General features: G+C 37.6%; 1 pseudogene; it reads right to left on the bottom strand.

The window, feature by feature from the left end:
* Positions 1 to 7,849: 7,849 nt before the first annotated feature.
* On the bottom strand, positions 7,850 to 8,242 carry LOC150015785 (large ribosomal subunit protein eL22 pseudogene; annotated as a pseudogene).
* Between the last annotated feature and the right edge of the window lie 3,108 nt (positions 8,243 to 11,350).

Raw genomic sequence — 11,350 nt, 5'->3', positions numbered from 1 at the left:
ACTTAATAAGGTATGGTTAGGTTAGAATCTCACTTTACCTAAACCTGATGAGAGTGACTCTCTAAGTTGAGCCTTCTAAATCAGAATTTTCATGCACATCAATATGGCATGTGCCAGCTAGAAATGCTAAGCAATTTTCGGTATGCATAAATCTCAGTCTCTGTTCACTTATGGTAACATAATTTATTGGATGATAGGTTGAGGTTAGAAAGAAAGTGGTATCTCAGGCCATTAGGCTGTGTCTTTTCACATCAACTTAAGTTGTCAGTTTTTGTTTTCTTGTGAGGAATATTATCTATAAGAACCAGGCACTATAGTTTTTGAAAACATTGTTGCATCTGTAACATATTACTGGGCCACTTGGAATGAGCAGTAACGAGATAGATAGGTCAAGAGAATTATGTGCTGTTTTCAGCCATTTTAACATGAAATGTTGATTGGCGCACACTCAACCCTATTCATAGGATAGCACTTAGTTGTGAATATGGAACTTCAAAACGACCCATGTCAGTTATAGGCATAGCCAATATGAAACCCAATGTCTGAAATTTTAATTTTGTGCATTGTTGCAAATATTCACTTGACAAAAAGTTTACCACTGGATAACATTAAGTATTGTGTTCCTGATTCATTTTAAATGGTTAAAATAGAAGATTTCTTTGGAACACACAAAAAGAACTTTTTTCAAACAATAGTAGAGCTGTTTGTTAAAGACTAATAGTATTAAAGGATGAAAAATTACTAATATACTAAAAATATCAATATAGTAAGAAAGAAAATATCTTTGTTAACTGTAATAAGTCTACTTTATTTTCTGGTGTATTTTTTATTTTTCTTTTGGATCTGATTATTTTGAATTTAGATTTCAATTACGTGATGTGTGTGTGTGTGTGTTATATGTAATATCATTATGTCATACTTGGGAATATTTTTCCCATTACTAAACTCTATTATACACAATTTTAGTTGTAGAAAGAAACTAAACAATAACAACAACAAAACCAAACAAAAATCAGAGCAAAAAACTCCAAAGAAACAAACAGAAAATATACCCCCCAAAAGGACACCTGAACATAATTAAAAAACCCTTTGGAGATGTTACCTATTAAATCAGGGCAAGGGGAAAGTCAGAGTTGTTCTTTCTGTGACACTTATGTAGATATAAATGGTCTCAATTAGGAACTTTTAGTTCTAAGTCAGATTTACAGTCTGTTATTATGGGGAAGAAAGCAAGACAGAGAAAAAGAGGAGCATCAAGACAAGATATCAAAGAACAATTATTGTTAATTTGCTGGGGACCTGGTCCAAAGGGTCTCTGAAGCTCTATCATGGTCACTGTTTTTGCATGCACATTAGAGATGTGTAATAATTTTTTAAAATAAAATACTATATCCTTCAAAGTGATAATCTCCTTTCAGTAACAATATAATTTCTATCATGTTCTTAGATGTAAGAGACTGGGAAAGATTGAGTTGCTGGGGAAGCTGTTTCTTTTTACATCTACACTGGTTTCCCCAGAAAACACACCCAAGTAAGTGGGGGGTGAATCCTAAGACTACCCTTACTTGGGTTCTTTAGTTATCCTGCATTTATATTTTACAGTGAGATTGAACATGACAAAATTTCATAATTTTGACCCTGAATTTTGAATACCACATTTAGTTAATTGTTAGGTTCAGATTTAGAAATTATGTTTTCTCTGAGAGAATAGGGGCAAGTAGAGTATTTTCTGTGTTGTACATACTTATAACAATTGCTTTGGATGGCTATTAAGCAAAATAATTAGTAGTTAGAAGGGACCTATGACAAAGCCAAATATTAATGAGATCTTTGCAACATTGTGTAGAATTGCATGTAAGGTTAAAGGGATTGAGATGATATACCACCCTATGCTATTAAAAAATAACTTTAACTCACTCTGTTTGAACAAGTCCGAAGTAGAGAAGTAGTGTGGTAGATGGATCAGATGAACTGTGTTTGGGTCCTGGCTTTGTCTTTACCTTTCTGAGCCTCCAATCCTTATTTGAAAAATAAACAGAAATGATATTATCTCCAACACTAAAATGTAGTCTGAATAATATGTTATAATATGTAATATATGTAAGTGCTTTTGTAAAATTGCTAAGAGCTATAAAAATGGCATTTAATAGTACTTCCACCCAGCCTCTCCTCCCTCATGCATTTCTTTCTCCTATTTATGTCTGTTATAGGTAGTGTACTGACCATATTTGGGGATAAAGAGGTGAGACTGAAGTGAAATTGATTTATTCTGCTCCGTGGGAAGTTCTACATGCTTCATTTAGCCTTTCTGTTTCCTTTAGACTTAGTTTGTGTGGATGAGAAATGTATGGATAGAAAAGTGATTTTATTATGAAGATATCTAAATAATTATAGTACAGCCTAGGAATATGGAAAGCAACCAGTCTAATGAATTTGTCACGTTAGCATATGTCTTTCTGGTAGAAGTGGGGTTCTTTCATGGGAGTGCAAAGAAAGCATCCTGGAAGACCCATGTATGGGAGACTGAGGCTTCATGGTAAGAAGCAAAATCAAAGGACTGATCCTGGGTTCCTATGAAAAATGTCTAAAGGCCCAGGTGGCTGACAGGGCCACATGGTTGCTATGAAGAGAAAATGCGTGAACAAATCAGGTAAGTGTGTTGCTGGGCAAGGGAGAGAGAGCTTCTTTGTTGAGTTGGGATTATATTATCTCAGGCTTGGGAAGGACCAGGCACCCTTTTCTTTTCTTAAAAAAATTTTTTTTGTTTACTTTTAGAGAGGGGGGGAAGGGAGGGAGAAAGAGGGAGAGAAACAGCAATTTGTGGTTGCCTCTTGTGCACCCCAAATGGAGGACTTGGCCTGCAACCCAGGCATGTGCCCTGACTGGGAATTGAACCAGCAACCCTTTGCTTTGCAGGCCGATACCCAATCCACTGAGCCACACCAGCCAGGGCCCAGACATCTTTTTCAAACTAACCAGTCAATTTCCCAAGCTTTCTTGGGCTTGTGCTGGAAACTCCCCCTAACCAATCTATTTTCTAGATCTTTTGGGGTTCTGTGTCCCTTATCCAACCCGGTCCTTTTCCCAGGCTAAACAGACAGACCTCTATGGTTGCCATCTTGATTTTAGTGTGCATGCACCCAGCAGAAAAAAATTTCCTGTTTTTATCCTCCCTTCCATATGCCTGCTTTGGGGAATTAGGTCCCATAGGCATAGGACGCCCTGGGGAGTAGATGAAGATGTAACTTCCTAGTGAAGCAAACAGGTTTATTATCTGATTCAGCTTCCCACTTTATTATGCTTAGTAATGTCTGATTCTCTTTGCTTCCTTCCTTTATTAACATTTAGCTACCTACATTAACATACATAGCATATACATATAATGCACATCATATAAAAAAGGGGTGAAAGAGGAATGATAAAATGATGAGCAGTAATGTGATGAGGGCAACTGCTCTCTCTATCCCTGGATTAATATTCAGGGCAGTTTTGGCACTAGTGGGGCTAAACTTTGTAGAGTACATAAGCAAGAAACAGCAGGATAAGAATGAAGGAAGAAGCCCTTTCACAATATATTGATTGATCTGTGCTTCTTGTCAGTTATCTTGTTGGCCACCTGGCTGCAGGCAGCTTATCATATCTTGTAGTTGGTTTCTTTAGGGCATTTTCCCCCAACAGCCTATGAGGTAATGGCCTATGCTGCATGTGTTCTACCAGATAAAATCTCCTTAACAAACTTTGTTACTAATAGATCCAAAATTGTCCAAAATTAACAAGAAATACCATTTACACATATATTCTGTCCATAGGCACAGAACTTTAACATTTATATATTTTATAAATAGACATATAAAGCCCTCAGCACCCACAGGCTTTATTTACAGACCTGGGAAAATGACAGTCATGACATATAAATGGTAAGGGAGAGTGAACCCAACATATAAATCTGAAGTTCTCTCCAGGTCTTCCTATGTTATCAACTATCAATCATATTAATAATTGACAATGTTCTGATATTATAAGGAGATCTGGCAAATCAGATGACTTATCCCCTCCTCTCATTTGCTGAAAATTATATCACTATGGCTTTGTATGGCTAGGTATCAATATAGTATATTGCCTTTTTTCATCTCATTCACTGTTAATAGATTAAACTAGTGTTTTTCAAATATTTTGGCTTGTGGCTCATAGTAATACATTTTATATCATGACTCAAATACATGTAAACCTAAATACAAATATACAACATAATTTTGAAAAGTGGATTTCATGATCCACTAAGGAGTTGCAAAATAAAGCTTGAAAAAACACTTTACTAATTGAAAACTAGTTAGCTGAGATACAAAGTCTCATTTTCTTACATCAGTTACTTTGAAAACAAAGCTACAGTGAAAGGTGAAGACTGATTTCCTTCATTATCTATACATTTAAGATTTGTGAGCCTTTCTTGTAGGATCAAAGAGGTTTTTCATGTTTTATTTAAAAGACCTAAGAATAAGATAAAGTCATTGAGACAGATAGTTTTAGAAACTTCTTATGAAAAATACAGCAAGCTTTCTTTCCTGACAAAACTCCTCCTCCTCCTGCTTCTTTTCCCTTCTTCATGCTACGTGATATAGGTGTTATATTGGGGTGGGGGGACATTGGGTATACTTATAAATTTGTAAGGTGGGGACTTATAAGATCTTCATGAAAGCTTCTCCCTGTCTCAGACTAAGACCATTTCTTTGATGTCCATGGTGTGAAGTATATTATGTTGTCAATAAAATATCAGACTTAATTTATGTTGTTCCAGGACCTTTAGAGCCATTGATGCTGGGGAGTGTTGTGTGGGACCAGAGAAAATGGGTCCTTATAGCTTCAATAACTTGATGATCTGTCCTTTCTACCACTAAACTTCCATGGGACTTAACTGTTTACTTCAGACAAGTTTTTTCTTTGCTATATGCTCTCTGATGATAATCACTAATTATTTCATGATTATAAATTGTGTCTCCCTCAGTGAATTTCTTGAGAACACTTTTACATAGCTCTAGGTAACTATTAGATTCCCTCCAAAACTTTTTATTATTTACTGGAAGGGAGAGAAAGAATACTAGGTCTTCCTGTTCCACATTTGAACCAATCAACCTACAATGACACATAGTATCCATTAGAGACTCACTTCAAACATTGAACAACCTCCTTTTAGATTAAATTGAGGCAGAAATGTCACTTACATTGTTTATTTTAATTACTTCTTAATAATTAAATTCATTTAAGTAATTTATTCCATAGATAATTAGTGAGATTTGTTATATGTCAGACACTACACAAGAGATATAAACATGAGCAAAAATATGGTGGATCTTACAGTGTATAATTTCTACCATTAATTTTTATAAAACTAGTGCTCTCTTATTTCTTAAATTTACACCCAATTCCTTGTTTTTCTTCCAGAGCTGCCCTCAGATCTTTATTTACATTCTAGTGTAAATAACCAATCATAAGTCACAATGTTATTCCCAGAGGCATTTATACTTTTTTTAAAGAAGGAAGAATTAAAATTCATAAGCCACCAATAATGGCCAAGATTTATTAAGCATTTTCTATGTTCCATGCACTAATTACTGCATGTAGATTAACTCATTAATACATAGTAACACTATCACATAGGTCTTATAGGTGAGAAAACTAAAGCACAAGAAAAAGTGATTTTCTTTAAGTCATTAGGCCCATAAATAGAGCTGGGAGTTGAAACTGGGTGATTTGACTTGAACACGCATGCTGTCAACCACAACATGACACTACATGCATTGTCACTGAGTTGTTTCTTTGAAAAAAAAAAGATCATTCTTGGTTCATGAAATCGTATATTGATTAAAAAAAAAAATCCAAGCAGGCTCTGCTTCCAACCTAAGGCAATCCCTTTTATTACATTGAAACCTATGATAGGTTCCTGTCTTTGCTCTGTCTTTGCTCTACGCTCTCCTCTAGGTGGAATTGGACATTTGCCTTCTGTCAGAGTTTATCTTTAGAAATGATTTGATTAGCAGAAAAACAGTGAAGACATAGTCTTCCTGATGGAAGTTTCAGTTAACTGGTGTGCCAATTATTTAGCCATTGTTTTTCAGGATCTGCCATAATTTGTAATGCTGGGGACCCAGAATCATCAAGTGCTCTCTGTTGTTAGGATCTGCCAGAAGAGGGGCCACTGGGATGGAGGGGATCAGAAGGCAGGAGGTAGGGAGGAGGAATTGCTCCCTTCCTGTTAATCCCATCAGCATTGTCCCAGAATTTCAGCTTTTTCTGGGTATCTACAATATTATGTTGGGTACAGAATTTAAGGAGGCTGACCTTGCACTTGTAGGAGGTCAGGGAGTGCCTCCTTAAATTCTGTGTGCAGCTCACTAGCCTCACTTTAGTCCCTGCCCTGAAAACTACTGTTACCGATTTGGTATGCTTCATTAAAGTCTTATATAAAATGAACTTTTTATGTAGTTTTTAATTATATTGTTGAATAATTGTCTATTTTTCTCTGTTGGTTTGACATGATAATATAAACATTCCCCATGTTATTCATAATCTTTTAATGAATATATTTAATAGCTTTCTTGGAATCCCTCATGTAAATATTTGTAAAATAATTACAAGCACTATTACCATTATCTTATTTCAAGCCTCACAACTTTGAGGTTAATGTGACAGGTGTTATTCATTTTACAGATAGAGAAACTGAGGCTTTGATAGGATAAATGTGTTGCTCAACATCATGAAATTACTGAATAGCAGAATCAGGTTTTAATAATTGTCAATTGTTATTGCTATTAATAATAATCAGCACTATTTTAGTGAGGGTATTTTATTGAGTGTCAGAGCTGACTTTTGAATTATCGTTTCCTCTTAAACACTATGTTCACTATACCATTTTGCCTCATTAAATCAGAATATGTTGGAATTTTGTGGCACGAACTTTCCTTCATAGGATTTCAGAGGAGAAGGATGCTCAGGGAGGGCTTCCAGTAGATGGTCATACTTGAATTAGACTTGAGCTGATGAGTGGGGATTAGAGGGCAAGAGGACTGGAGAATAGGATTGGTGAGAGAAGAAGAGAGGTGATGAAGGAGACGAGAGGAGTGTGGAAAAAACGGGTTAGGGTGGGAAGGGGAGTTCATTCTAAACAAAGTAGTTGGCACAAATAAAAACGTGGAAGAATAAATATTTTTTAAGAAATTGCGAAGCCTGTTTTACTGCGATTGATGTGTGTTAGCTAGTGAGGCCATGTTAGATTTTTGAAGTTGTTTTATGGCCCTTATAATAGAAATTACTTTTTGAAAGTTTACTTCCACACAAAATCTATATCTGTTCACGGCTCTGTTGGAAGCTGAGATCGTTTTGCAACTCTGTCTGTTGAATTAATTTCTCTCTTGGGTATCAAGCTTACTCCTAATGATTCACAACATTCGCCCTTTCTCTATTCTCTGTATTTAGAAATTATCACTCTGGAACAGACCAGGAGACTTATAGAGTAGGGTGAAATCCCTCAGTAATTTACTTGATCACATTTGTAGTACTATTCCTTGGGGGTGAAAAAAATCTAATTTCAATCCCAGCTAGAAGTCAGTTTATTCACTAAAATCTAAGGATTGAGACCCTTTGTATAATTTTAATGAAAAAATATATTGTAAGAAACTCATGTCTTGGCAAAGGGGCAACCAGATAGAACTTTTCCATCTCTTAGTTCCATAAAGTTTTTTTCAATGATAGACTGACACATAAAGTTTTATTCTTAGGATGCCTTTTATGTTTAACTTTTCTTTTTCTTTATTTTTAGGTTCCTAGGTTTTATTCAAAAACTTGTAAAAACGTGTCAGATAAATGAGTTTTCATCCTCATTTTCCTCCTCTTCTTCATCCTGGTTAATCTGGAAGTAATGCAATTTGTAACTCTCTTTGCTGTTAGCAACTATGGGCAACCAGTCACATAGATTATTCTTCAAATATTTTTTGATGAGATATTTCAAATACTTTCTGAAAAAGGCACTTCAGAAATTACAGTGACCTTACTCTTGCTTCTTTCAATGGTTACAACCCCTCCACCAAGGTTCCCAGCTTTTCCATTCACTTTGATTCTCTCCTGAGGGAAATGCTCTAAATTGGCAGCATCCATGATTCCATCTTCTACAGGGTGGGTGCAGTCAAGGGTGAACTTTAAAACTTCTTTTTTTTGCTCCCCTTCACCAAAGCTTCTTCATGGGAGCCATGGTGGCTCTGGAGACAGAAAGCTGCTTAACTTTTCTAAAAAATCGCTTGTAAACAATCAGATAAAAACTTGATTAATCATATAGGAAATATTTTATCAGAATACTGTGTGCCCGTGTTGCAGATGGAGACAGGGTACAGGCTCTTGGTGGTCATGAACAGAGAATTGAATGAACTACACAAACAGATTTAAGTGAAGCAAGAGAGACTTATTAAGAGAAGTTTACTTCCCAAGATATGGGAGCAGGCCACTTCTGACCAAAAGGGTGAAGGCATTATTTGGTCCCATAATTCTCACTGATTGCCCACATAGAGGAGGAAACTGCAATGCTAGTTTACTATAATGAGAAGGTGAAACAGTGGTCAACTGAAGCTCTGGTGTATGAGTGTGGCTCCTTGCCAGGTGTCTCAATTGATTCTCGGTAATCAGGATGCTGACTGATGACAGCTGCAGTGTCTCAGGACTTCCTATTTTATCTCTTGCCTCAACTTCCCCCTGAGACATGGTTCTCAAAAATTCCTTTTTTGGGGTTGCTGAGGGAGGATGATCAATCTTTTGTAGCAGTCAAGGTCTATTGTAGGACCCTGCCTGCTAAGAACCACAAATTCTCACCCTATTTTATCTAGAGGTTGAAGAGGAATCCGTGAGACAGGGATGGATGCTGTGTGTTGGAAAGTATCAGTATCAGATTCCTTAGGGATTGGTTGAAAACCCTGAAACATCATCATCTTGATGTGGAACTCTTCAAGTCTAGAAGACACAAATTTAACTAATGGGTTAAAGATGCATGGGCCAAAGATTAGAATTAAGATGGATTATAATAGGTCCTAACAAAGGTAGAAACCAAGTTACTGAGAGAATGTGTTCCTTAATAGTATCCCAGATAGTTTTGGGGTTCCTGGGATATATCCTTTTAGCCATGTGGCTTGCTGTAATAGTTTGTTCTATTTATAGCACAAACCCCACCCTCCTGGGTCAATAAGTAATCTAGAGCTAGTCTATTATCTATTACCATGTGTGCTAGTAAATCAAGAGACTTCTGGAGCAATTTTAAATCATGTCCTTCTTCATCAGTAATATTGGAAATAGTTGTGGTTATATTCTTAGCAGTGACAGCATTATAGGTAACTACTTCAGCCAGGCTCAGGAGTGACTTTATAGGGGTCACTATTCTGACTGATTAGCCTTGGTTCTTTCTTTTTTATGTGGAGTTCCAGAGAGTTACGGGAGGTTGTCTTAGGATTTGTTAGTGAATATTTACATTTGGGTGGAGAATGGTGTTACAAATCCTATAGGCCAGGTCCTCACCACGCCAGTATATTTAATACACTGGACTGCAGTTCTCTGACCTGACAGATTTCCTATAAACATTAATATCTAATAGTTTGGCCCAAAGTATTCCTTGCCCACTATATTGTGGTTGGCGACAGCAAACCCAGCAATTGTTAAAAGTATTGCCCCAGAGCAAATCCTGGCTTATTTGGAAAAGAGAGTTATTGACACAAGAAGGAATAGCCATAGTGCAGATTGTTAGCAATATAAACGAGTAAAGAGATTTCATATTGAAAATTAACTATTACTTATCTTTATGGTTTCTTCTTCTTGAACAAGAATTTGAGATATTTTAAGGGTTCACAGATATAGGTGGAGTCTGTATTCTTCTGCTGGTCTGGGGGATGATCTGAGTTAACAGGGGCTGGTTTTACTCTAGAAATATGGATCCAACTGTCTACCTCTAGGAACTTCACAGCCATGGGGGTACTTAGGACAGCCTGATAGGGTCCTTTCCATTTAGGGTTAAGTTGATCTATAGGGGATTCCTATTTCCAAGCTTTGAGAAGTACCCAATCTTCTGAAGATACAGTGTACTAAAATTCTCCTTTGGGAGTAAGACTTATTTTCATATTCTTGTGGTGTTTTTTGTACCTCTTCTAAGTTTACTGCTTGATGGGTATCTGTATCAAATATCAGATCTAGAGTTAAGGAAGGCCTACCATATAGCATCTCAAATAAACTGAATCTAGCATTGGCCTTAGGAGAGCCCCTGATTCTCATGAGTGCTATAGGTAGTAATTTAACAACATTTTCAGAAGCTCCTGACAGAGCTTTACCAACACTCTTTTCAAGGTCTGACTTGTCTGCTCTACCTTCCCAGAGGACTGAGGTCTCCAAGTGCAGTGGAGGTAGTATTTTATGCCTACAGCCTCAAAAATGAATTGAGTAATCTTAGATGCAAGGAATGGCCCATTATCATTTTGTAGGGAGTGTGGGAGGCCAAATCAGGGTATTATTTACATTAGAAGAGCTTTTGCTACTTCTTTTTTTTATAGTAAAAATATCAATATTTATCAAAGTACATAATGAAATCGTACTGTAAACAAGTTAAGTAGCATCAAAATTCAATAGGGTTGGCGATGACATATCGTCGTCGTCGGCAGCCGTCCGTCTCGAGAGACGATGGCGTAGCTTCTTGAGAGTCTATCTGCACCGCCGAGAATGACTGTGCAGTCCGACTCGGGAGTGACAATCCCTGCCACACTTGTTACAGGTGAAGGCAGATGGCCGTTGTTGCTGCTGTTGACGCTGCTTCCGCCTCGATCTTTTCTGGACCGCCTCCTCGTTGCGCGCAGCCTCTGCACGTGACGTACCTTGCCTGACCGCGAGCCTCCAGGCTAGGCGGTCGTCTGCTTGAACTTCCCATGTGTTGAGATTGATGGAGCATTGTGTCATGTCCTTTTTGCAGATGTCTTTCAACTGCAGTTTTGGGCGCCTTGTCATCCTCTTGCCTTCTGCTAGCTCGCCGTAGAGGAGGTCTTTGGGGATACGGCCTGCATCCATTCTTTTGACATGGCCGAGCCACCTGAGGCGCCTCTCGCTAAGAACTGCATGCAAACTGCTCATATTGGCTCGCTTCAGCACCTCGGTGTTGGGGACCTTATCCTGCCAGGCGACATGCAGGACGCATCGCAGGCACCTCATGTGGAAGCTGTTGAGTTTCCTTTCGTGCCTTGCGTAGGTGGTCCACGTCTCGCTGCCATAGAGGAGAGTGCTGAGTACGCAGGCTTGGTAGATGCGCAGTCTGGTTTTCTCAGTGAGGCTGGAATTGTTC

This window comes from Furipterus horrens, unplaced genomic scaffold, assembly GCF_987537825.1.
Source record: "Furipterus horrens unplaced genomic scaffold, mFurHor1.1.pri manual_scaffold_3, whole genome shotgun sequence".
NCBI lineage: Eukaryota > Metazoa > Chordata > Mammalia > Chiroptera > Furipteridae > Furipterus > Furipterus horrens.
This window is presented reverse-complemented; position numbering and strand designations above follow the sequence as displayed.